Source organism: Perognathus longimembris, chromosome 13 (assembly GCF_023159225.1).
Source record: "Perognathus longimembris pacificus isolate PPM17 chromosome 13, ASM2315922v1, whole genome shotgun sequence".
NCBI classification, from domain to species: Eukaryota; Metazoa; Chordata; class Mammalia; order Rodentia; family Heteromyidae; genus Perognathus; species Perognathus longimembris.
Genome location: NC_063173.1, coordinates 58,225,910 through 58,249,644, shown reverse-complemented (window position 1 = coordinate 58,249,644; position 23,735 = coordinate 58,225,910). Strand labels below are relative to the sequence as shown.

At 50.5% G+C, this 23,735-nt stretch overlaps 2 long non-coding RNA genes across 2 annotated transcripts; one reads left to right on the top strand and one right to left on the bottom strand.

Annotated features, from left to right (window-relative positions):
* Window positions 1-927: 927 nt before the first annotated feature.
* Window positions 928-22,274, bottom strand: LOC125362226. The gene is made up of 3 exons (XR_007213043.1): window positions 19,802-22,274; window positions 6,368-6,372; window positions 928-938 (listed from the first exon to the last, which is right to left on the bottom strand). It is a non-coding gene; the product is annotated as an uncharacterized LOC125362226 (long non-coding RNA).
* On the top strand, window positions 12,266-18,170 carry LOC125362227. Its single transcript, XR_007213044.1, has 3 exons — window positions 12,266-12,276; window positions 15,945-15,949; window positions 18,042-18,170. It is a non-coding gene; the product is annotated as an uncharacterized LOC125362227 (long non-coding RNA).
* Window positions 22,275-23,735: the final 1,461 nt, after the last annotated feature.

Genomic DNA, 23,735 nt, shown 5'->3' with positions numbered 1-23,735 from the left:
TCAGGTAAAGGCGGCACCGCGCTGCCTGACCAGCCTTCTCCAGAACCAGTGGCGCAGAGCTGGGCAGGGTTCGGGGTGCGGCGGGGCCTCGGAAGCTCACCCGCAGCCCGTTCCCACTCCCGCAGGGAGGCCAGCAGGAGCTGGGGGACACACGCATCACAGCAAGGTGGTGGCGGTCGTGGGGCTTGAACTCAGGGCCTGAGCGCTGTCCCTGAGCTTTTTGCTCAAGGCTACTGTTCTTCCTCTTTGCGCCACAGCGCCGTTCTGGTTTTCTGGTAGTTAACTGGAGCTCTTGTAAGAGGCTCAGGGACTTTTCTGCCATCTCAGAACTGGGCCTCCTGAGAAGCTGGGATTGCAGGCATTCCGGGCCTTTCTTCCTCACAGAGAAGTTGCCTGAGAAAACCGGACACTTTCCTCCCAATCCTGAAATTCTACAATTCTAATCTACTCCCTTGATTACAGTAGATACAGCTTTAACTCATAAAGTCACCTCTGGCTGGGAACGGCGGCACAAGCCTGTAAGCCTGGCTATTCAGAAGGGTTACACTCGAGGGCCAACCCTGAACAAAAGGTTAGCAAGATCTGGGACGTGGGTGGCTCACGCCTGTAATCCTAGCTACTCAGGAGGCTGAGATGGGAGGAGGATTGTGGTTCAAAGCCAGACCGGGCAGGGAAGTCCATGAGACTGACTCTTCATCCCCATTTAGTCAGCAAAGTACTGAACTCGTGGCCCAAATGGCAGAGCACCAGCCTTGAGCAAAAAAGCCAAGTGAGAGCACGAGAGCCGTTCAAGCCTCAGTAATAGGTACACACACACACAAAGAGGTAAGCAGAGATGAACACGGGACTACAAAGTGCCATCAGCACAGGCAATGTACAGGGGAGACGATTTTAGCCTGAAGCTCCCACAGAGATGACTAAAAGATGAGCAGGCTTTACTGGGCGGTGGGGTGGAGGCGTTTGGACAGGAGGGGGAGCATGGCCCCCCACCCTCCGGGATTGGCAAGGCCGGTTCTCTTGAGAGCAGTACAGGGCTGGTGTGGTTGGCCCTGGCTGCCGGGTCGCTGGGAGCAGGGAAGCCAGGGAATGGAGAGCAGGGATGGACGTGCTGGCCCATCCGGGGGGAGGCCTGGCTTGGGAAAGGTGTGTCTGGCTGCCCTTGGTCAGATGGCAGAGGTGGGAGAGGCAGACGGAGGGAGGGAGGGAGGGAGGGAGGGAGGGAGGGAGGGAGGGAGGGAGGGAGGGAAGGAGGGGCTCCGGAGTGCACAGTTATAATCCCAGCCAGAGGCAGCAGGGGCTTGGAATGAGGGGTGGGGAGACCCGGCCCTTCCCTGCCCCCCAGGAGGGGATGAGGCAGAAGGCTGGGCTCTCACGCCCGGGCCCCGCCCCCAGGCTCAGCTCGGCTCTCCAGGCCCTTAGCTGTCACCTGTGGGTGCCCCCCCCCCACCCCCCCCCGTGCGCAGCCGATGCTTTTCCAGGATGCTTGTATGTTTGGCCCCATGGCTCCCTCAGCCCCGGAGTGTCTCTGGCCTCCGGCTGCTCCTCTGCAGTGTCTGATTGAGGGGGAGAAAAGGAGCCACTGGGGAGCCTGAAGCTGGAGACAAGATGCCCTGGGGCCAGGGCCCCTTCCAGATTATTCCAGACCAGTGTCGTGTCCCTACCCATGCACGCTGCACAGCTCCACGGCTGAGTTCCCCGCGCCTCTCTCCCTGTGGGCGTCCCTCCTCCACGTGGAAACCTCCAGAGCTATACAGAATCTTCCATGCCCCCCTCTCAAGGTGATTGCTGAGCCCCAGAAGTGCCAAGCTCCCAGTATTGAGCGCCTTCAGCTCTGCTCCAGCCCCGGGGGTGGGGGGGGGAGAGCCACCCACAGGGAGCTTGGGAAAGACCCAGGCCACCGAGCCGCCCCCCCTCCCGGACCCCCCACGAAAGAGGAAGGGGGAGCTGACAACGGAACTCTGGAAACGGAGCCCTGTGGAAATTTCCAGACAATGGAAATTTCTGCATTGAAATTCAGCCTTCAGCTGAGAACCCGGGCTAGAGGCAGCCTAGATCACAAAAGGTCCCCCTTCCTCTTCCCCCCATCTTCTGTCACCAACGGTCCCACCCTGAAGGAGAGGCCCCCCTCCCTCAGCTGCCACCCCTGCCATCCTCAGAGCCCTAACTACCCTTCCTTCCTTCCTTCCTTCCTTCTTCCCTCCCTCCTTCCCTCCCTATCTCTCCTTCCCTCCCTCCCTTCCTTCCTCCCTCCCTCCCTCCTTCTTTCTTTCCTTCCTCTCTGTTTCTCCCCCTCTCCCTCCTCCTCTTCTTTTGCTGCTAAGAGCCTTGCTCTTCCACTGAACTAAATCCCCCAACCCCACTAGTTACTCTCCATGTTCATCTGCCTTCCCCCCACCCCCGGGACAAGTGCGCGCGCACACACACACACACTCACACACACACACTCACACACACTCACACACAACCCAATTCTCCTCCAGAAAGCCTTCCCACTGAACACTCGGTCCCCGAGGCCCTGGCATCTGGTGACTGCACTCCTGACTTCACCCCTTCGCTTGGTGACTCATTTGTTGTTATCTGGAGTGATGGCACATGGCTTTTTTGCTGGTTTGTCACCGTCCCTTAACAGCCTGGGACGCAGTCCTCATGCTCCTCTAAGTCCTGCCTCCGTGACTCGGCCTCCGCGTGGACCCTACGGCACAGTCACCCCTGCGTGCCCTGGGGCTCGCCCTGGGTCCCGAACCCCACGCCAGTGCCATGGGCAGCAGGAGCCAGATGGGGCGGTGGCGGGGCTGTCCCCGCTCCTGCCCCAGCCAGAGCCCCAGCGTTCCCGGGGAGCTGCCTGGCCGCAGCCCCCAGCGCCCCCCTGCTCAGACCTGGGGACTCAGGGGGTCCCAAGGCCAGATCCTCCCATCCCCCCACTCAGCCCAAAGGTTGCCTCCGTCTACACTGTTAGAATATGTGCCACACGGACATCCAGGTACAAGAGAACAAAGGAGAGGTTTGTTGCCGGCAAAGGGGGCGACGTGTAGAACCTAGGAGGTCTTGGAGGCGGGGACCTCGGTGTGGACGCCTTCGCCATGTCGGGCTGTGATTGATGGCTGCCGTCCAGGGCGTCCCGCAGCTGCCCCGACCCTGGAGGTCACTTGTAAGGGGATCTTGTTGCCTTACATGGTCATAACGTGTGCCAGAGGAATGTCCGGGGAAGTGGGGGTGAGGGGTGCAGGTCTGCCGCCCTTCCCGCCAGCCTGGCTCCCGGCGCGGCCTGGGCTTCATCCTCTGGGTCAGCCGGGCCTCACTGCGTCACAGACAGCGGGGAGGACTGCAGGAGCCCCGTGGCCTAAAGTTCCAGGCCCATGAAGTGGCGGCTGTCACTCCTGGCTCTGGCCACCTTCCCTTCCCTTTCTAGACCAAGCGGGGACCACTGCAGCAACCCCTCCTCCATCCCCAGAGCTAGGCAAGTCTCAAGAAGGGGTTAAGCTTTCTAGGTGATTTCATCCCTGTCTTGGTACAGAAAGAGAACGAGGCAAAGAAGGTTGGGGAAAAAAATAATAATAAATAGGCCAGAGTCTGGGTGGAATTTTCCAAAGCTCCTCCACAGGACCAGCTGCGGTTGCTAAGGGAGGTCACCATGGAAACAGTCACGTGTCTCGCTCTTCTTGTCATTCCAGCCTGACGGCGGGGACTGCAGCCCCAGCTCCAGGCCTCCCCATTGGCTGCCACCGGCCTCTCGCCACTGGGAGCTGGCAGGGGATTGGTCAGTGCCGTTGCTGGGCTGGAACCTGCTGTGCTGAGCTGGAGGTGTTAGGCAGGCTGCCAAAGGCGTTGCCATAGGAACCGCCCTCCTCTCTGACCTCCTCCGAAGTCTGTGGACTTGAAGTATTTTTCCAGAGGCAAAAAGTAGATGGCAGCCATTTTCCACTGGCCCGCCTTTCTTCTGAAAGCAAACTTTCTGTTTTCCAGGGTACTCAAGGAATTTCAGAGCCTTGGCTTTGGTTACTAACCTGGCCCCCCGGGGGGCTTTAGCATCTTTCTGCTAAATTAGATAACTCATTCCAGGAGTCACTACCCCTCTGGGCTGGACGGGGGCTCTGACCAGACCCAAGTTTGCAAGTCAGGGCTTTACCCTGGCCAGACAGGTGCTGTACAACTTGAGCCATGCCCTCCGTTTGCTTTGTGTCTTTACTAGATCAGCACCGACGTTGGCCTAACAAGGACTGGTCCCGCGAGGTAGAGGGCCAGGTCGCCTGGCTTGTTCAACCAGGCAAGGGGCTCCGAGAACCAGGGCTCCTACGGGGATGATTCTTGTTCTACCACCTGCCTCTAGGCCCTGAGCACTTCACAGAGTTCCCCCCCGCCCCACTCCCATTCTCCCTAGGGATTCCTCTATTCCCCTCCAGCTATCTATCTCAGGAGCCCCCTCTGGGCTATTCTACTTCCACCATCCCATGATCCTGTTAGTATGCCTAAACATTATTCTTGCTCTTTTGTGGTGCTGGGAATGGAACCCAGGGCCTCATGCATGCTAGGCAAGCAGTCTAATATTGAGCTACAACCTCAACCTGGGACCCTAGGTTAAAGGCCTGGCCATGTCACTCCTATATCGATGAAACTCCTCCTCCCTCTAGGAGACAAAACCACAGGCAAGTAACATATCATCGTGCCTGCTAGTTCTTTCTGTGCTCAGACCCTGCCATGCATTGACGCCATCTGCTTCATTGTATCACCTGCCCATCTTACAGATGAGAAATCGAGGCCCAGAGACAGTAAATAAACCACATTAGAGTTTATTAGGCTTTTCCAGAGAACCATGTAGAACAAAAAGAAAGGGACCTGCAAGACTCCTTCTCACCAGAGAGAAGAAGTGCCCGCTGGTGTCTCGGGTGAGCTGTATGGATGGCCTGTCAGGATTAGGAGGCAGAGACGTGTGGGCAAGGATTCATGGCTGTGGCCCAAATAGTAGACAAAGGGTCTTGCATCTGCCTGGAGCTGAAGGCCTCTTTAGGGGATCTCGCTGCCTTGTATGGTTAGAATTGCCCGGTAGGAGTTCCAGCCCAAGGTAAAGCGGGGCAGAGGCTGATCCTTTACTGCCTTTAACTGAAGGGGCCTAGTGTTTGCCTAGCGAAGGAGCATGCTGAGCTAGGAGAGAGGAGGCAGTTGAGCTAACAAACAAGCCCACAGCGGCAAGATTTAAGGACCAGTGTGGCAGCAAATTCACACCATGTTTGTGTGTGTCTGCGCCTGTACTGAGGTTTGAATTCCCGTCTTCATGCACTTGTTTTTTTTTTTTTTTCTTTCTTTCTCCTTTTTCTTTTCTTGCTGGTTCTGGGGCTTGATCTCAGGGCCCGGGCACTGTCCCTGAGCTTTTCTTTTGCTCAGGACTAGCACACTACCACTTAAGTCACAGCGCCACTTCCGGCTTTTTCTGTGTATGTGGTGCTGTGGAATTGAACCCAGGGTTTCGTGCATGCTAGGCAAGCGCTCTGCCACTAAGCCACCTTCCCAGCCCACTTCAAGCTTTTTGTAGTTAATGGGAGATGAGAGTTTCACGGACTTTTCCTGCCTTGGCTGGCTTTGAATAGTGAGTAGCTAGGATTACAGGCCTGAGCCACTGGCGCCTGCCTGTTTATAACCTTTTGACATAGATAAATTTTACACACAATGAAAAATATGAAGCAAAACAGTAAATACATACACACACGTACACACACACACACATACACACACACACACACACACACGAGGTCCGGCGTTTTCTGGGCCTGAACCAGCATGCTTCTGGAGCCTGCTTCCTTGCAGGAACTCGCGCATGTCTATAAATAGCTCTGACGCACCACGGACGTGCAGAACCCGCGTCAAGGAGCCCGCGGCGGCGGAGGGGGCGGCTGAGAGCAGCAGGACTAGAAGTAGATCCGGAAGGATGAGTTGGTGGATAACTTAGAAGGTTGCCGGCAGGGCGGTAGCCGTAGGAGCGAGATCCTCATTTCTAGATGGTGATGCAAGAGGAAGACTGGGGGCTCAGAACCAGAGTGTGGGCCAGAGGAAGAGCCAGGCCTGCCACAGGCGGAGGCAGAGGCCTCTCTCCGGCTCCTACACCGGCATGTGGAGCTGGCAGAGCCCGAGCTGCGGGTCCCAGGGCGGCCCCGGGGGCGCACACTGCCCCCTGTCGAGGCGATGGGGTGGTGCAGCTGGGCCCTGGGCAGCACCTTCTCAGGTGTGTGAGCGAGGCGGACACAGGCCCTCCACCGCAGGGACCGCCCTGCCCGCCCCTTCTGCGCGGTGTTCAGTTTCGGGAGTGTAGTCTCGCTTTACGCTTGGGCCAGCCCTGCCTGAGAGCCCCCAATTTGTGTTTCCCTGGGTCACGGACAGCCACTAGTCACGATGGTGTCTCGCAAACCTTAGCCTCCCCGGTGGCCACCCACCCAGGCCTGGATTGCACAGGTGGTTTTTGAGACAGGCCCTCCATTCCCGTCCAGATGCATGCTGGGACCGTGTCATCTTGTTCTATGCTTCCTGAAGTAGCAGAGGTGACAAGCATGCGCCACCGGGCTCAGCGTCTTCTGCTGAGACTTTTCTGCCTAGGCTAGCCTGTCACTGTGCTCCTTGGGATCTGCTGCCCACAAAGCTAGTGTGACAGGCCGGTGCCACTATACCCAGCTATTAGTTGAGAAAAGACGTCTTGTGTGTATGCCTGGAGCTGGCCTCAAATGTGGACCTTCCTGGTCTCAGCCCCCCAAGTAGCTAGGATGACAGGCTGGGGCCATTGGCGCCTAGCATCTGTGTCTATTCTTCGTGCTTCTTGTTGTTTGTGCTGGTACCAGTTGGCACTTGAATAAGGATTTTGTGCTTTTGCTTGGCTTTTTTTTTTTTTTTTTTTGCCAGTCCGGGTGTTTGAACTCAGGGCCTAGGCACTGTTCTTTTAGAGTCATCTAAAAATAATAGGACATTTTCAGATGAGGCCCTTTCTTTCCCTATCTCTGGGGTTCTAAGAGGTGCTTGGGTCTTGCTGTTTGGTGCTTTTCTCCCAAGGCTGTCTTCTTTTGTTTTTATTGTATTTTGGTATCTTGAGTCCGGTTTACTTTGTTCTATCTCATTTCTTTTCTTTTCTTTTTGTCAACTTGGGACTCAGGACCCAGCACTGTCCCTGGCTTCTTTTTGCTCAAGGCTAGCACTCTACCTCTTCAGCCACAGTGCTACTTCTGGCTTTTTCTGTGTATGTGGTGCTTAGGAATCGAACACAGGGCTTGATGCGTGTGCATGGTAGGCAAGCACTCTACCAGTAGGCCACCTTCCCAGACCCTAACATCCACACATCAGGGAGACCATTCGCCTTTTGTCTTTCTGTTCTTGGCTTATCTCTCTCAACATTTGTTGTAATTCCATCCATTTCCCAGTGAATGCCATTATTTTATCCTCCCTAATTGTTAGGTTTTTAAAGTAGGTAGCCGGTAAAGGAGACCGCCACGCGGTATTCAGGCAGGAGAGAAAGTTTATTACCGAACTACTGGCCTGTGGCCAAGATGATCCATGGCCGGAGAGAAGGGAGAGAGAGAGACCCCCACCCAGGCCTGCCTTAAATCTAGGGCAGGGGCAAGGGGTGTGGCCAGGTGGATTAGGAGGTGACCTCAGGGAAAGGGGAGGTAACTGCCTCCAGGTCTGCAGGTTACCCAGGTAACTGGGTGGAGACTTAATGAGGTGGGGGCAGCTACATGGAGCCCTCAGGGAGAGGACCTAACACTAATGGCACTGTAAAATTCCTTTGTATATAGATACCACATTTTTTGGATCCATTCCTCTGTAGTGGGCATCTGGGTTGTTTCCATATCTAGGTTATTGTGAACAGTGCAGCAGTGAACATGGAGGTACAGGTGTCCTTGTCCTATCCTGGTTCCTGTTGTTCGGGATAGATGCCTAGGAGTGATATGGCTAGGTTATAGGGAAGGTCTAAGGTCTATGTTTAGTTCTTTGAGGAATCTCCAGACTGCTTCCCAGAGTGGTGGCACTCGTTTACACTCCCACCAGCAGTGTATTAGGGTTTCTCTTTCTCTGCATCCCCCCCAGAATTTATTGTCTGAGTTCAGAATACAGGCCATTCTAACTGGGGTAAGGTGGTATCTCAGTGTTGTGTTTATTTGCATTTCCTTCTTTACGTGTTTCTTTGCCATTTTTGTTTTGTTTTGTTTTTTTTTGGCCAGTCCTGGGGCTTGGACTCAGGGCCTGAGCACTGTCCCTGGCTTCTTTTTGCTCAAGGCTAGCACTCTGCCACTTGAGCCACAGCGCCACTTCTGGCCATTTTCTGTATATGTGGTGCTGGGGAATCGAACCCAGGGCCTCATGTATATGAGGCAGGCACTCTTGCCACTAGGCCATATCCTCAGCCCCTTCTTTGCCATTTTTATTTCTTCTTCTGAGAAGTGTCTGTTTAGTTCCTTTGCCCATGGAGTGACTGGTTTACTAGGTTTGGAAGAGGTTAGTTTCTTCAGCTCCCTGTACATGATGGATATCAGGCTTTGTCTGTTGCATTGCTGGGAAATATCTTTTCCCAGTTGGTTGACTGTCTTTCTAGTGTAGAAGCAATGTCCTTAGTGCATCAGTTACTTTATATGCATTCAATGTGAAGTGTAGAAAGCTTCATCTTTTTATTTTATTTTCGGTGCTGTCCTGGGGCTTGAGGTCAGGACCTGGGCTTTGTCTCTGAGCTATTTTTTTGCTCAGGCTAACACTCTTCCACTGGAGTCATAGCTCCATTCCTGACTTGTTGTTGTTGTTGTTGTTACTAATTGGATATAAGAGTCTCTCAGACTTTCTTGCCTCAGCTAATGGTCTTCAGATGTCAGCCTCCTGAGTAGGTAGCATTATATACAGGAGCCACCGATGCCCCAAGTTATTTTTTTAAATTAATTATAGTGTGTGCATGTGTGTGCTTTAACTGGGGCTTTCACTCAGGTCCTGGGTGCTGTCCCTTAGCTTTCTTTCCCAAGGTTGGCACACTACCACTTGAGCCACAGTTCCTGTTTGTTTTTTCCTGGTTACTGGAGATAAGAGTCTCACAGACTTTCCTGCTGGGCTACCTTCAAACCATAATCCTCAGATCTCAGCCTCTAGGGCAGCTAGGATGGCAGGCGTGAGCCACTGGACACTCAGCTTTTTTTTTGTTGTTTAGGTTTTTGAGACAGGGTCTTTCTATGAAACTCAAGTTTGCCTGGAACTCAGATTTCTCCTGCCTCTTTCCTCCCTGGTGCAGGTATTACAAGCGTGCGTCCTATCTCTAGCTACTCCATCACACATTTTTCTGAGTACCAGTCAAAATTATTACTATGGTTTCACAATGACATGCGATGACTAGGTGCGGGAAGTGGAAAGCTAGATAAAGCTAGGTAACCTCAGAGGGGCTTCAGGTTCCCGGCAGAATCCACTGCACCGTGAGAGGCTGGGATTTTAATCCCCCCCCCCACTCCCACCTTTGGGGGCAGGAAGGGAAAACGGTCATGTATCGGCCAGTGATTCCATCCGTGATACCAGAATAATGAAGCTGCCATAAAACCAGAAAGACTGGGTTCTTTTTGTCAGCCCTGGGGTTGGAACCCAGGTTCTTACCACGGAGTCGCATCCACCGGCTGGCAGGACAGGGCTGAGTTCCGAGGGCTCCTGGTTGGCTGAGCCAAAGACGGCCCAGCAGCTAAGCATGCTCCTCCAAGCGTCTCTTCCAGATGCTTCTATCTGTGCATCTGAGCCAAGTGCCTGCCTGAGTCCCGGGCGGGCTAGCAAGCTCCCTGCGCCCCGGGAGGGGGTCCTGGAAACCTGGGTACAGGGATGGCTGATGAGGCCTCCCCTCCCGCAGGTCAGAACCGAGTGCGAAGGGTGCCACCCGGCTCCCGGCCCGGGGAATCGAACACCGCGCGGACAGCGGGGGCCGAGCTGAAATAGAGGCGATCGGAGCCAGCGGTGCGGAGACACAGGGTGGACTGGGGGCCCCGAGGCCGGGAAGGGGGCGTCACAGGGTGGACTGGGGGCCCCGAGGCCGGGAAGGGGGCGTCACAGGGTGGACTGGGCCCCGAGGCCGGGAAGGGGGCGTCACAGGGTGGACTGGGGGCCCCGAGGCCGGGAAGGGGGCGTCACAGGGTGGACTGGGGGCCCCGAGGCCGGGAAGGGGGCGTCACAGGGTGGACTGGGGGCCCCGAGGCCGGGAAGGGGGCGTCACAGGGTGGACTGGGCCCCGAGGCCGGGAAGGGGGCGTCACAGGGTGGACTGGGGGCCCCGAGGCCGGGAAGGGGGCGTCACAGGGTGGACTGGGGGCCCCGAGGCCGGGAAGGGGGCGTCACAGGGTGGACTGGGGGCCCCGAGGCCGGGAAGGGGGCGTCACAGGGTGGACTGGGCCCGGGAAGGGGGCGTCACAGGGTGGACTGGGGGCCCCGAGGCCGGGAAGGGGGCGTCACAGGGGTTAGGACCCAGCGAGCCCGGGGGGCGGGGGAGGGGACAGGGCCTGGCAGCGCCCCGCCACCCGCCCGCGTCCCCTCCTGGGGTGGGCGGGGAAGGGAGGCCCGGAGCTGAGCAGGAAGGAAGCGGGCGCCGCGGGGACTCGAACCCCGGCCCGGTGCGGGCGCGCCGCCGCCAGCGCCTTTTGCTTTTTCCTGCTCGCGCTCGCTCGCTCGCACAGACGGGAGGGAAGGTGAAAAGCAAAACCTGAGCGCGGCCGTGGGCCGCGGTCAGGAAAAGAAACACCCGCGACGGCTCCACGCCCGCCCCGCCCGCAGCCGGCCGGCCCCACCCGGGGGCGCGGGACACGCACATCACGAACGCGCCACGGCCACCGTCCCGCTGGTCGACAGACATTTCCAGAAGGGCTCTCGGGCGCCCCGGGCTCTGACCGACACCCGCGGGGCTCGCTGCTGCACCCCCACGCACAGCCCCGGTCCCCGCAGCCGGGAGCACGCGGGCCGGCCCGCCGCACAGACAGACGGACGGACGGACCCGCCGGCCCGCAGCTCCGGGCGCTGGGCTGGGCCGCCCTCGCCGCCCTCCTTCCCGGCCCCGCCCTCCAAGTCAGAAGCGCACAAGGCCCAAGGTGGGTCCCAGAGCACCCCACGAGCCGGGGGTGGGGTGGGGGGGGGAGGAGGGCCGGGGTTCCTCCCACGAGCACCAGGGAGCTCGGCGGCCACGGCCCGGCCCCGCCCCGTCCACGAGAAAGGAGATGCCAGGCTGTCACCTGCCAAGGAGTCAGCGGAGCCCACAGCCCAGCTCTCCTCCCATTCTCCCTCTCTCTCTCCCTCTCTCCTTCCTCTCTCATTCTCTCCCTCTCTCTCTCCCTCTCTCCCCCACACCCCCCCCTCCCCAAAGGCTTGAGTTCTGGGCACCGCTAGGCGCCCACAGACCTCCCTCTCCGGTCCCCAGGCTCCGCCCCCAGTGGGGAGCAGACGGCTACTTACTGCAGCAGATCGGGGAGACACCACGGCCATCTACGTCCCAACCTGAAGACAAAGCCACAAAGCCCAGGCCTTAGGAGCCCTGGAAATGAGGGGCCAAACACACTCTGTAAGATGAGCAAAGGGTTAATTCCACGCGTCAGTGACGACACTCCGGCACCCTCTGCACCCAGCAAATGAGCAAAAAAGTGGGAAGTGGTGTCAGCAGGGTCGCACAGAAAGTAATAGTCTGATTAGTCTGATAAAAGTCCCTTAGAACTTTCCAGAGGGCACCGGCAGAGCAAGGGCTGCCTTGGGTACACAGAAGGCGTGTCACTGCCCCATTTGTAGTGACAGAAGGCTGGTGCCACCCACTCCCTTCAACTTCCTCAACCGGAAGGACATGCGCTTCAGCAGAGGCAAAATAACTACCAACCGCAACCATCCGGACCACGCGGAACAAAGTCACAAGGGCTGAAAACACCAACGCTTTAAATTGTGCGGGGAGCGCTGGCTCACGCCTGTCATCCTAGCTACTCGGGAGGCTGAGGTCTGAGGATGGTGGTTCAAAGCCAGCCTGGGAGGGAAAGTCCATGAGACTCTCATCTCCAATTAACCACCAGATAACCAGAGTGGCGCTGTGGCTCAAGTGGTAGAGCACTAGCCTTGAGCTGAAGAGCTCAAGGACAGTACCCAGGCCCAGAGTTCAAGCCCTGAGACTGACAAAAACAAAAAAAACAACTGGTACACTGGCAAAATTCAGCAGTTGAAAATTACCACACAAGCCAGGCACTAGTGGTTCACACCTGTAATCCTAGCTGCTCAGGATGCTGAGATCTAAGGATCTCTGTTCAAATCTAGCCCATGCAGGAAAGTCTGTGACTCTTTTTTTTGGCCAGTCCTGGGCCTTGAACTCAGAGCCTGAGCACTGTCCCTGGCTTCTTTTTGCTCAAGGCTAGCACTCTACCACTTGAGCCACAGCGCCACTTCTGGCTGTTTTCTATATATGTGGTGCTGGGGAATTGAACCCAGGGCTTCATGTATACGAGGCAAGCACTCTTGCCACTACGCCATATCCGCAGCCCCTGTGAGACTCTTATATCCAGTAAACTATATCCCCCCCCCAAAAAAAAAGAAAACCAGAATGTAGAGATGTGGCTCAAGTGGTAGAATGCTAGTCTTGAGCAAAAATCTCAGAGAGAGTGCCAAGGCACTGAGTTCAAATCTCAGGACTGGTGCAAAAACCCACACAGGTGCTGTGGCTCAGAGACAGGTAGAACAGCTCGCCTAGCAAGCTGAGGCCCTGTATTCAAATCCCAGAATTGACAAAAGGGGCCACGTGAATGGAATTAGAGTGAACAAACATAGTTATTATATTCATGATATGTAAAAACTGAACTACATAACTTGAAGATAGGGCCAGGAGGGGGGAATGGGGGCAAATAATAGAAGGGGTGACACTGATCAAGATGCATTGTACTCATGACCTAACTTATGAAGTCAAAATCCCTTAAACTAAGTTGTGAAATAAAAATTTTTTAAAAAAAACAACTAGCTGGGCACTGGTGGCTCATGCTGGTAAAACCCTAGCTACTCAGGAGATGGGAGGGTTGTGGTTTCAGCCAGCCCTGGCAGGGAAGTACATGAACTTCTTTCTCCAACTAACCACCAAAAATCCAGAAGTGGCACTGTGGCTCAAGAGGTAGCTCACTAGCCTGAACAAAGCGCTCAGGGACAGCATCTAGCCCCTGAGTTCAAATCCCAGGACTGGTCCCAGAAAGTTAAAAATAGAACAAAACCTGCATAGGTATTTCAGTCCAGTTTCACTGGACTGGAATGTCCGTGTGTCCCCACGCACGCGTCTGTGGTATGCGCGTCAGCAGAGGAGGACTCTCCGGCAGTAAGCACTCCACACCAGGGCCTTGGTGTTGTTGTTGGGAATCTCCATGGAGCCATCATGGCGGACGCGGGTCAAGCCAGGGATAGAGAGGATGCTGGGCAGGCCTGGAGGTGGAAGGGAGGCTGCATCTCCCTCCTGTGACACAGGATCCACACTCCAGGCGAGGAATGTGACAGAGAATGTGTTAACTCCCCTCCCCGAGGTGTTTACAGAAACAGCCACACCTAGCTGCACGTGGGGCTCACGCCCGTGATCCCAGCACCTGAGACGGTGAGGCAGAATTTTGAGTTTGAGGCCAGCCTGGCCTACATAGAGACCCTGTCTCACAACCTAAGACGAATCCACTCAACACTGACGGGAAGCGTACATTCAACAGCAGCGGGCTCACACAGACCAAACGAAGAATATTCGGAAAGTAAACAGCAGCCAACACCTGAAAAAGTTTTACACCGCACACTTGAGTAACTGGGGTAAATCACACATCAGAACTAGAGCCACCCACGAGGCAGAGAAGATGGAGGAGGAAAGGGTGAGGGGCCTCAGCGGCCACGTCCCGATGCCCGCCCTGACCACGCCCGCCCGCCTGTCCCTGCGGGAGCTCCCAGTCCCGAGGGAGGCTGTGCTCACGGGGCCTCTGGCTGCTCCTGGCTTGTGCCCTGTGCCGCGGGGACCATGGGGGGGGGGCCATGGACGCCCCCAGGGAAGCTGCTCGGTGTCTGAGCAGGGAGGACGCTGGCAGATGGACCGTTGGGACGGGAGCTCGGTCAGCCTCCCCGGGATTCCCCACACTTCGGGGCGGGGACGGGTGGGCCGCCACCCCTCGCCTCTCCTCCCAGCATCAGAACGAATGTGTGAGGCTAGACACCATCATTCGAGTTGGGGAAAAAAGCAACCAAACCACATCCAAGGAATGTGTGAGCAACCATCACACAGAATCACACTATCACCAGATGAACGTAGAACGCACGCGTGCACACGTGCATGTGCAGACACATCACGTGGAAGCCGCACCTTCGCACACCGCGCGCCCAGACGGAAGGGAAAGAAGGGAAGGAGATGTCCAAGGCCACAGACTTGCAGGCCCGGCTACGTGGGTGGTTGAGGTAAACCACTTCAGTCCATGAGTTCACGACCAGCGTGGCCAACATTAAACGGAGTGGTGTAGCTCAAAGCGAGCCACGCTCACGACTGCAGCTCTCAACTGCCTGGCTTGTTTTCCTCAGTGCCAGTACCAGGGCCGAACTCACGGCCCCCCCGCCCTCACTTGGCTTTTCCACTCACAGCTGGCGTTTTATCAACTGAGCCATGTCAGTAGTTTCAGCTTTTTCCTGGAGATCAGAGTCTCAGGGCCTTTTCTTCCCTGGGTGGCTTCGAACTTCCATCCTCAGATCTCAGCCTCCGAGTAGCTGGGGTTCCAGACGCGAGCCACTGACCCCAGGTGTCTTGACTGGGTCTCTGCCGCCTTGGACATCCCCATCCCAAACTGCATCCTCAAGCCCAAGCGGGAACTTGTAATTCACTTTTGCAAAGCTCCAGGCTGAGGAGCCGCACGGGCTCCGCAATCCCAGGGCTTAATGTTTCGTCCATCTTACTGGAGCCATTACTAGCCCATCGACAAAAACAGAATCCCCAGTGATTAAAGGAGAAACGCCTGGTGCTTATCTGACAACGAGCAGAAAAGACAGGCTATTACTGTGACTTTAGAACACACGGAGAAGGCCCACTCCGCAGCCGGTGCGAACCGAGGTGGCTCAGGCTGACACGCAGGAAGCTACGCCACACAGCACCTCTCCTGGGCTCTCAATGCCTGCGGCCTGCCGGCTCACGGGGACCCCCCCCCCAAACCTTCACTATCCACAGAACACCGGGAGGCTTTCTGTGTGGGTGTGACGGGAGGCGTGTCTTCCCTTCAGTTAAATGGCCTTTTCTGTCCTTCAGTGCTGGGTTGGAGCCCTAGACAAGTACTCTACCACCAAGCTGAACCAAAGAACATCAGCAAAAAAGCACCACCCACAGAATGGGAGAAGGATTTTTGAACTATATATATTTGATAAAGGAACTAGAATCCAGAATATATAAAGAATTCTTGTAATTCAATCATAAAGACAAATACCTACTTTAAAAGTGGGCAAAGAAGCCAGATGTAGTAGTGCTTGCCTACAATCCCGAAGTTCAAGGCCAGTTTGAGCTACATAATGAGCCCTATCTGGAAAAGCAGGAGCTCTAGCTTAGCGGTAGGCTTACTTGCCCAACACGTGTGAGGTCTGCAAGGCCCTCGATTCCATCCCAAGAACTACAAAAAAAAAAAGATCAACACAAACATCCATGTGGCCAGTAGCACATAAAAGGTTATTTGATATCAAAGAATGGCAAGTCAAAAGACAAAATATTACTTCATTTAATTAGAATGGTAAAAATAAAAACATCTCACAAAAATTAGAACCCTTATACATTACTGGTGTGATGTAAAACTGTTCAGTGGCATTGGGAAATATTTCAGCAATTGCTAAAAGAATTTTAAATATTGAGTTAGTTATATGATTCCCAGGAACTATCATAACAAAGAGTACTGAAAACATATGAACATCAAAGCTTGTATACAAATACCCATTGCAGGACTGTTCTTAATAGCTCAAAAGCAGGAAAAGTCTAGTCAAGCCAATGACTATATAAACAAAATACAGTTTATCAATACAATAGAGTATTCATCAGCCACAAAAATGAGGTATTGTTACACACTAAAATAAAGATGAACCTTAAAAATATAAGCCAGACATAGAAAAATGCATATTGTGCAATTGTACATAGGAGCTACATAAATTAGGCAAACTTATACTCTAAAGGTATAATGCGGTTATGAGGGACTAGAGTAAGAGGACCGGATGCTGTTTTATGACTCCTGAGCATCTATTTGGGATAATGAAAAGTCAGAATCGGGCTAGGTAGGGGGGGAGTGGGAGAAAATGAGGGAGGGGGTAACATTGTTCAAAAAGAAATGTTCTCATTACCTTACTTATGTAACTATAATCCCTCTGTACATCACCTTTAAAATAAAACTTTAAAAGTCAGAATTGTACAATCAGAAATCTCAGAATTGTACATTGAAGGCGAGGAGTAGTGGTACATGCTTATACTCCCAGTTCTCAGGACCAGAGGTAGGAGGATCATGAGTTCAAGGCCAGTCTGGCCCATACAGAAAATTTCATGCCAACTTCGGTTACAGAGTGAGACTCTATTTCAAGAAGGAAAAAAAAGAAAAATTGCATACAGGGCAAGAATTTTATAGCATATAAATGATCATTCAGTTGTCAGAAGGAAAAATGAACTTATTTGAAAAAGAAAGTTTATATTGCTACCAAAAAAGTAGTAAGTAATATTAAAGTAAACGCACAAATATCACACTTCGGGTGCCTTTAGGGCACCTGTAACAGGCTGCTAGAGGCTGGTCCCCCACTTCCTCCCCCACCGCTGCTGAGGTAAGTACCAACTGTGATGTTCATGGGCTCAGTAATTGCAGCCACACTGAGTGCGGGTCGCTCCCGCCTGTCATCCTAGCTACTCACGAGGCTGAGATCTGAAGACTGCAGTTCGAAGCCAGCCAGGGCAGGAAAGTCCATGAGACTCTTATCTCTGGTTAACCACCAGAAAATCAGAAGTACAATTGAGTCTCAAAGTGGTAGTGTGAAAAAGCTCAGGGAGAGGGCTGAGGCCCTGAGTTCAAGCCCCATGACGAAGAACAACAACAACAAAAATCTTGGCAATGTGAATAAGCTAGCTTTTAAAGTATGAAAAAACAAACAAACAGAACCACTCTCATGCCAAACACTTGTCAAGCATTACTCATTTAAAAACTCAAGGAGACAGTGCCTAGTCTAAATCAAAAGAGTGCAAAGAGTAGGCTTGCATTATTTCACTAACCCCAGCCAGTGTCTGAGCTACATGGTTATCTTTCCTTACAGAGGGGAAACTGAGGCAGAGATGGACATGAAGTAAATAGGAAGTGGCTCCAGGTGACAGCCAGTAGCCTGGCTCCAAAGCCTACACAGTGCTGTTTTGCCCCCCAACTGGCCCTAGCAGAGAAGCCCAGCCGCTTACTTACAACACAATCATAGTCAGACATTTTAATAGAAAAACCGTCCAGCCACAGTATAAAATAGTCTGTTTCAAGGAACAAACTTCATAAATGTGCATAATCTATTATGAAGTTCAATGATCAGAAAGGCCAGTTCTTAATAAGATTGCTCAATATGTTAATATGATAAAATTCAATATAAATCCTAATACTCCTAAATAAATGACAAGGACGTAACAGTACCAAGCTACGAAAATTAAAACATTGAATTGGTATAAGAAAAGATAGCTATCTTATAAAACAAATTAAAGTAAAAAAAACAGATTTGTCTTTGTTTAGCTAATAATTAACAACTGGCATTTCAAATCAGTAGAGAAAGCAGAATTATTCAGTAAATAGCATTGAGGAAAGCAGCCATTTTTAAGCAACCAAATTAGATTCTTACCTCATGCTGTTCAGCAAAGCAACTTCTGGGTGGATTAATGTCTGGGTGTTTAATGTCAAGAAGGAGCTAGAATAAATGTGATGTAACCAGCCCTAATAATGAAAATGGATAGATCTGATTACAAATCTACAACTAGCAGTAGTAAGAGCTTACACTTATAAGGCAAATTAACAACTTGCAAAAACACTTGGCCACATACACAGGTATCTGTCCTCACATGAGGAGGTGAAGGGCAGGCTGAGCAGGTCAGCGTACACACCAAGCGTTCATTCTGCTTCTCAGAACCAACACCAGCAGATGAAAATAATGTGTGAGGCCTAGGTTCTGCCCCAGCACCATAAAACAAAACAAAGCAAAAAAATCAAACCGCTGAGATAGTGTTTTGTACTCATAAACTGACATGAATTGGAACAACTACTTAAAGATTTAAAAGACAACACAGGTTAGATAAAACCAAAGATGGAGCTGGCAACCACCGTCACCTACTTCTGTGAGAGGAACTCTCCCCTGTAGGGGGCGCGCTTGGCAACCGAAGTCAAAGACCTTTCTGCACCATTGGGAAAGAGAAATTCACACTATTCCAGTACTAAGTCGGGGGCGGGGGGGGGGGGGGGGAATCCTAATAGAAACAGCAAGCATTTGCCTTGAACAAGAAGGATCGTACACATTTTTCGGAAGCAGGGGCAGGCCAGAGACTTCCATGTGGTTCTGTAGTTTGTAAACCCCTCACTGTCTCCATTATGCCACACGAGCCCCGTAGAGAAAGGGTCAAGCACCAGAGACCCCTAAACAACACCAGCAGTTAGGGAGGTGGCCTCCGGCCCAAACAGAAACCATGCCATCAAAATGACCGCGCTGACACACCAAAGAAGGGCAAATTCTGGTCTGTACAATCTCTTGAGTCAGGAAAGTCATACATTTTCGTCAGAGTTCACGGAACTGTGGGCAGCAGGGAAAGGAAGATGAGGGGTTGAATGTGGGGGTGAGGTGCTGGACACCAGGACAAAATTCCCCGGAACCATCTCAGTCACACAGAACTTCCTGGGAGAGAAGCCAGCCTTCCTATCCGTTCTTGTGACCTTGTGACAATCTGTTGGGTTTGCACAAATTTATCAGTGTTTCTAGCAGGATAATATGTAGGAACATTAAAACGGCAAAGACCACTTGACATCATAGAGTGACAGCAACAAGTAACCATTAGGCAAAAATAGATAGAAATTTCTGTGCTGGGACAGCTATTTTGATGGGGCAGTCTGACAGAAGGCAGGTTAGAATCCAGACCCAGAGGCAGACAGACCACAACTTTCTGTTTAACTCCATTAAACTGATGGGAGAAAATGGAAAATGTTACTTACCTTTGCATAGGAAGACAAACCATGAAGACATCATGGGGAAAATTAATTATATAAGGACAGAAAAAAATCCTGGGAAAATTGGATAATGAGGTACAACCATTGGTGTCATGTACTAAACCATGGAGTATATTTAAAACCATCTGGGACTGGTATGTTAGTAGACAGGTCAATGGCTGACAACTGTTTTAATCAGCAAATGGTATAGAGAAGGCCGCCTAAGTATCATTAACTCATTCATCATGCCAAAATTAACTCAGATTCAATAAAAACAAAGAAAACCTTAAAGAACTAGGACAAAACTGAGACTGAACAGAAAACATCCTGAGCTGTATTAGCGTTTCTGAACTACTTGTTCAGAAAATCCAGAAGCCATTATATTATTATATATTTTATTATATATATAAAACTCTAAATAGCAAAATATTTTCAAATTAAAGATTCGTGAGGAATGGGAAAGCATTTTCAGCAGATGATAAATGATTCATTTCTCTTCTATATAAAGAACTCTTGTAAACCAGTTAAGTATATGACCCATTAGAAACACAAATCACAACTATCAACACTATTTTCATCCCTCACACAATCAAGTTTAAAGACACAGCGTGTCAGTTGGAAGCTCCTCTCTACAGAGCAGGAAAAGGATCAAAAATAACTATGTGGACACGAGTTTAAGTATTATATGATTCCAGGAAAATTATAGTACACATTATTATAAAGCCGATGCTAAGTCCAGGATACATTTGAGTACATTGTTGGAGGGGAGATGAAGGAATATAATGAAGTCGCTAGCAGTTACATAGTGGGGAGGGACTTAGGCCCTTAGGTATTTAATTCTTAAATTCAAGATATTTAAATTGAATTAGAACATATATGACAAACAAAATTTAAAAATAATTCAAATAATAACTGCAACTAAGCTGGGTTTAATAAAAGAATAATTTTTGGCTTAACCTTTTCAGATCAAACAATCCTGACAAGCAAAGGGCTACAATTATGTCACTGCAACCATAGGTATACATAAATTTTAATATAATTTACCAACTTTTTTTTGCAAAAAGTATGAATAATCCATAGCATACACGATTTTATTAGTGGCACGATTCTGAATCTCCTTCAGAGTTGGCAAAATTTCATGTCAAGTATGCAAGAAGTTATGAAAAATCCAGATACTCACATAGCCAAGTTTGCAACTGTGTGTCATTGTGGAGAGCTACAGGGCGGGGCTTGGCCACTCCACATCGCGCTGCCAAGCTCAGGCCTTGGGCACCAGGGACCATGCACGGGAAGATCATCACACCGCACAGCCAACGAACCCGTGACCGTGGCCAAGTCAAGACCACCGCACAACAGCTCCAAAGAACGAAAGCAGTGGTAGCCTAACTAGTGTTTTCCTACTATGAAATGTACAAAGTCAGTAATGATATAGGGTGTGCAATCCTACCTTACCACGTCCATAGAGAAGGAAACTAGGTGACGTCCTCTCAGGACCGATGTGGGAACAGAAAGAGCTTGGCAGGAAGCACACGCTCGAGTAACACTGGTCACCTGTAGGGGGCGGGGCCGGGCAGCAGCACCTCCTGTGGAGCCTCGGTCTACACCACGAGGAAGCATGCATATCCTCGGCTGAGTCCACACAGAAGAGTCAACCGGTCACCATCCATGAGGAAGCAACGAATTCAGTGCAAACAAGGTGTGTGTGTGTTTTTTTTTCTATTGAGATAAGAACTAAAATAGATAACTGAGACATTTCAATATTTTCAAGCCATAAAGCAAATGGAAGAGAAACCCAAGTTTGGGGTGATGCTGGCCTTGTAACAGCGGGAGGAGGGGCGCGGATCACACGGGGCGGAGCATTCAGAAACGTCGTGCTGTTAAAAGTAAAGGAGGCAGGGGAAGAATGGGGGGGGCGGTAACAAGCTGGACAAGACGTGTACTCACTGTCTTACGTATGAAACTGTAACCCCTCTTTACTGCACTTTGACAATAAAAAAATAAGGAAGCGGTCATGTTATGAACCAAACATTAAGGTGAACCCAGTTCTGTGGCTCAAGTTCCAACAAGGAAAGGGCAGGATTCTTATCGCAGTGACAGTGACTTAAGATTGTTGTGTTTTATTCAAAACAGCAAAACCAAAGGCTGAAATTCCCCTACATTGATCCAGACACATAATGAGAGGCTAGTATTGGTAAGCCTAGAGTAAAAGAGCAAAGAGTATTTAAAGATTACTATTCAATTTTACCAGCACAAATTAAGGAGGAAAGTAGGTACTCAGTAAACACCATACATTTAGCTACTGAAAAAAATGAGAAAAAACTTTAAAAACTTACAGGGGGAGGAGCAACTGCTGAACTTAAACATATAATTTTGGCAAGATGAAAAATTTCTGGTGATTGGTTGCATAATATATCAACACTAATGAGCTATGCTTAATAAAAATATAGCAAGTTCTATGTTATGGAACAATTAGTAAGTAAAATTGAAATAATATTCTCACAAGGGGGAAGTGTGAAGAGTCATTAAAGTAGTAGATGCTCCTAGTCCTAAATTGCCAAATGGGGGTCAGGATTACAGTTAGAGCTACTTTGACAGGTCTAAACTAGTTCAGCTGGGGATGGGGTGTTGCAGGAGTCTACAGACCAGGGTCTAATCAGAAGACCCACGTGTGTTCTCCAGTGGATTCCACTGTGACTTCATGCAGACAGGATTCCTTCTGTTCCCAGGGGTGGAACAAGCTCTGTGGAAGGCTTACCCCACGTCAACAGACCACACAGTAAACGCCAGTTGGGATGCGGGATTAAATGTAATAAAGGGAACCGTACAAGTGCTCTGAGAAAATATTGAGGTGCTCAGGACCAGAACGCTTTAACACCAAATGCAGAAACTCTTAAGAAAAATTTTGTGAAAGGTTTTTAAAGTGAAATAAACTGCAGAATCTACAAACTGGGAAAATATTTGCATCAAATATAGCAAAGGCGTTAAGTGAGGCAAGCCAAGCTCACAGAGACAAACAGTACATGTTTCTCTCATATGTAGAAGTCAGATGTAAAATACCCTGAGATAGGATAAATTATACAAGACTCTAGGCATTCACACATAGTGAGACCAAAGGAGAATGGATACTCTCAGGAGAAGAACACAAAGGCACAATGCCTATGTGCCTCGGATCATATAAAATAATATTTATCAAAATTAGACATTATGTTGAAAATGAACTCTAAAACTTGTGGATGGGAATGGGAGGGGAAAAACTAGGAGAGATTGAGGGAAGGGGTGACATTATCCCAAAAGAAATGTACTCTTTGCCTGACTTACGTAACTATAACCCCTCTGTACATCATCACCTTTACACTGATAAAAGATTTAAAAGAAAACTACAGATCAACATGTTATTAATACAGTGTATTATCTTTCTAGAATTTTAGTAATAAAATGTCACAAACTTGGTAAAAAAAAATATAGCAAAGGCAATTAATATCCTTAGTATGTAAATAGCTTTTACAACCCAGTGGAAAAACTAGACACTAAAGAGTGAAAAAAATCACACAACTGCAAATAACAAGCAACTCATGAAATGTTCAGTTTCACCAGCAGGCAAAGCAAAACATACATGGGAAATGTAGGCTGCACCCATCAAGTAGGAAACTTTTTTTAGTATCAACAAGCCTGTTCTGTTCACTAGAATTCACTCGGGCAATTTAGAAATTGCCCTCCTTGGAGGGTATCTTAGCAATATGAACCTAACGTTTCAAGTCTGACATGTCATTCCTTCCAGAAATCCATTTGTATATCTCAAAGAAATATCAGGTGTGTTACAGTCTGAGCTACAAAATCATTTAAAAACTTTCCGAAGAGGATAAACAACCTAGGGAGCAACACATATGTTCCTCTAACGTTGTTTAAATCAATTCAACCATGCAATGGAACATGTCGTCACTAAAAGATGCTTCAAATGACAAAGTGTTCACTATATAGTAAGGAAAAAGAATCACAACCCCATTGCAAAACCATTTGGTGTAAACCAATTGAACAACTCATGGGGGGAGAGGGAAAAGGGGAGGGGGGAATGAGGGAGGAGGTAACAAACAGTACAAGAAATGTACCCAAGGCCTAACGTATGAAACTGTAACCTCTCTGTACATCGCTCTGGCAATAAAGAAAAAGCAAAAAGAATCACAACCCCAAATGTAAGAACACTTATTTGTTTAAAAATGCACAGATAGAGAATGTATAGGAAAAGCAAAAACCTTCAGGACCAAGTATGCCATTTATTCTGGCTAATAGAAAGTTACTGAGGATTTCACCCCCCCCCCAACTTGCTTACTGCAAACTTCACAGCAAACCCTTTTTATGCATGAGACCTAATGAGGAGTTCTCTCAAAGAAAGAAGGCACGGAGGCATAGTCAAAGTACATTAAAGCATGTATGGACATTACACTACACAAAACAATATTGGGTTGGGAGGGATTCGGGAGAAAGAAGAAAGGGGTAACCATTGATCGAGACGCATTACGAAAGCCAGGCACCAGTGGCTCACACTTCTAATGCTAGCTACTCAGGAGGC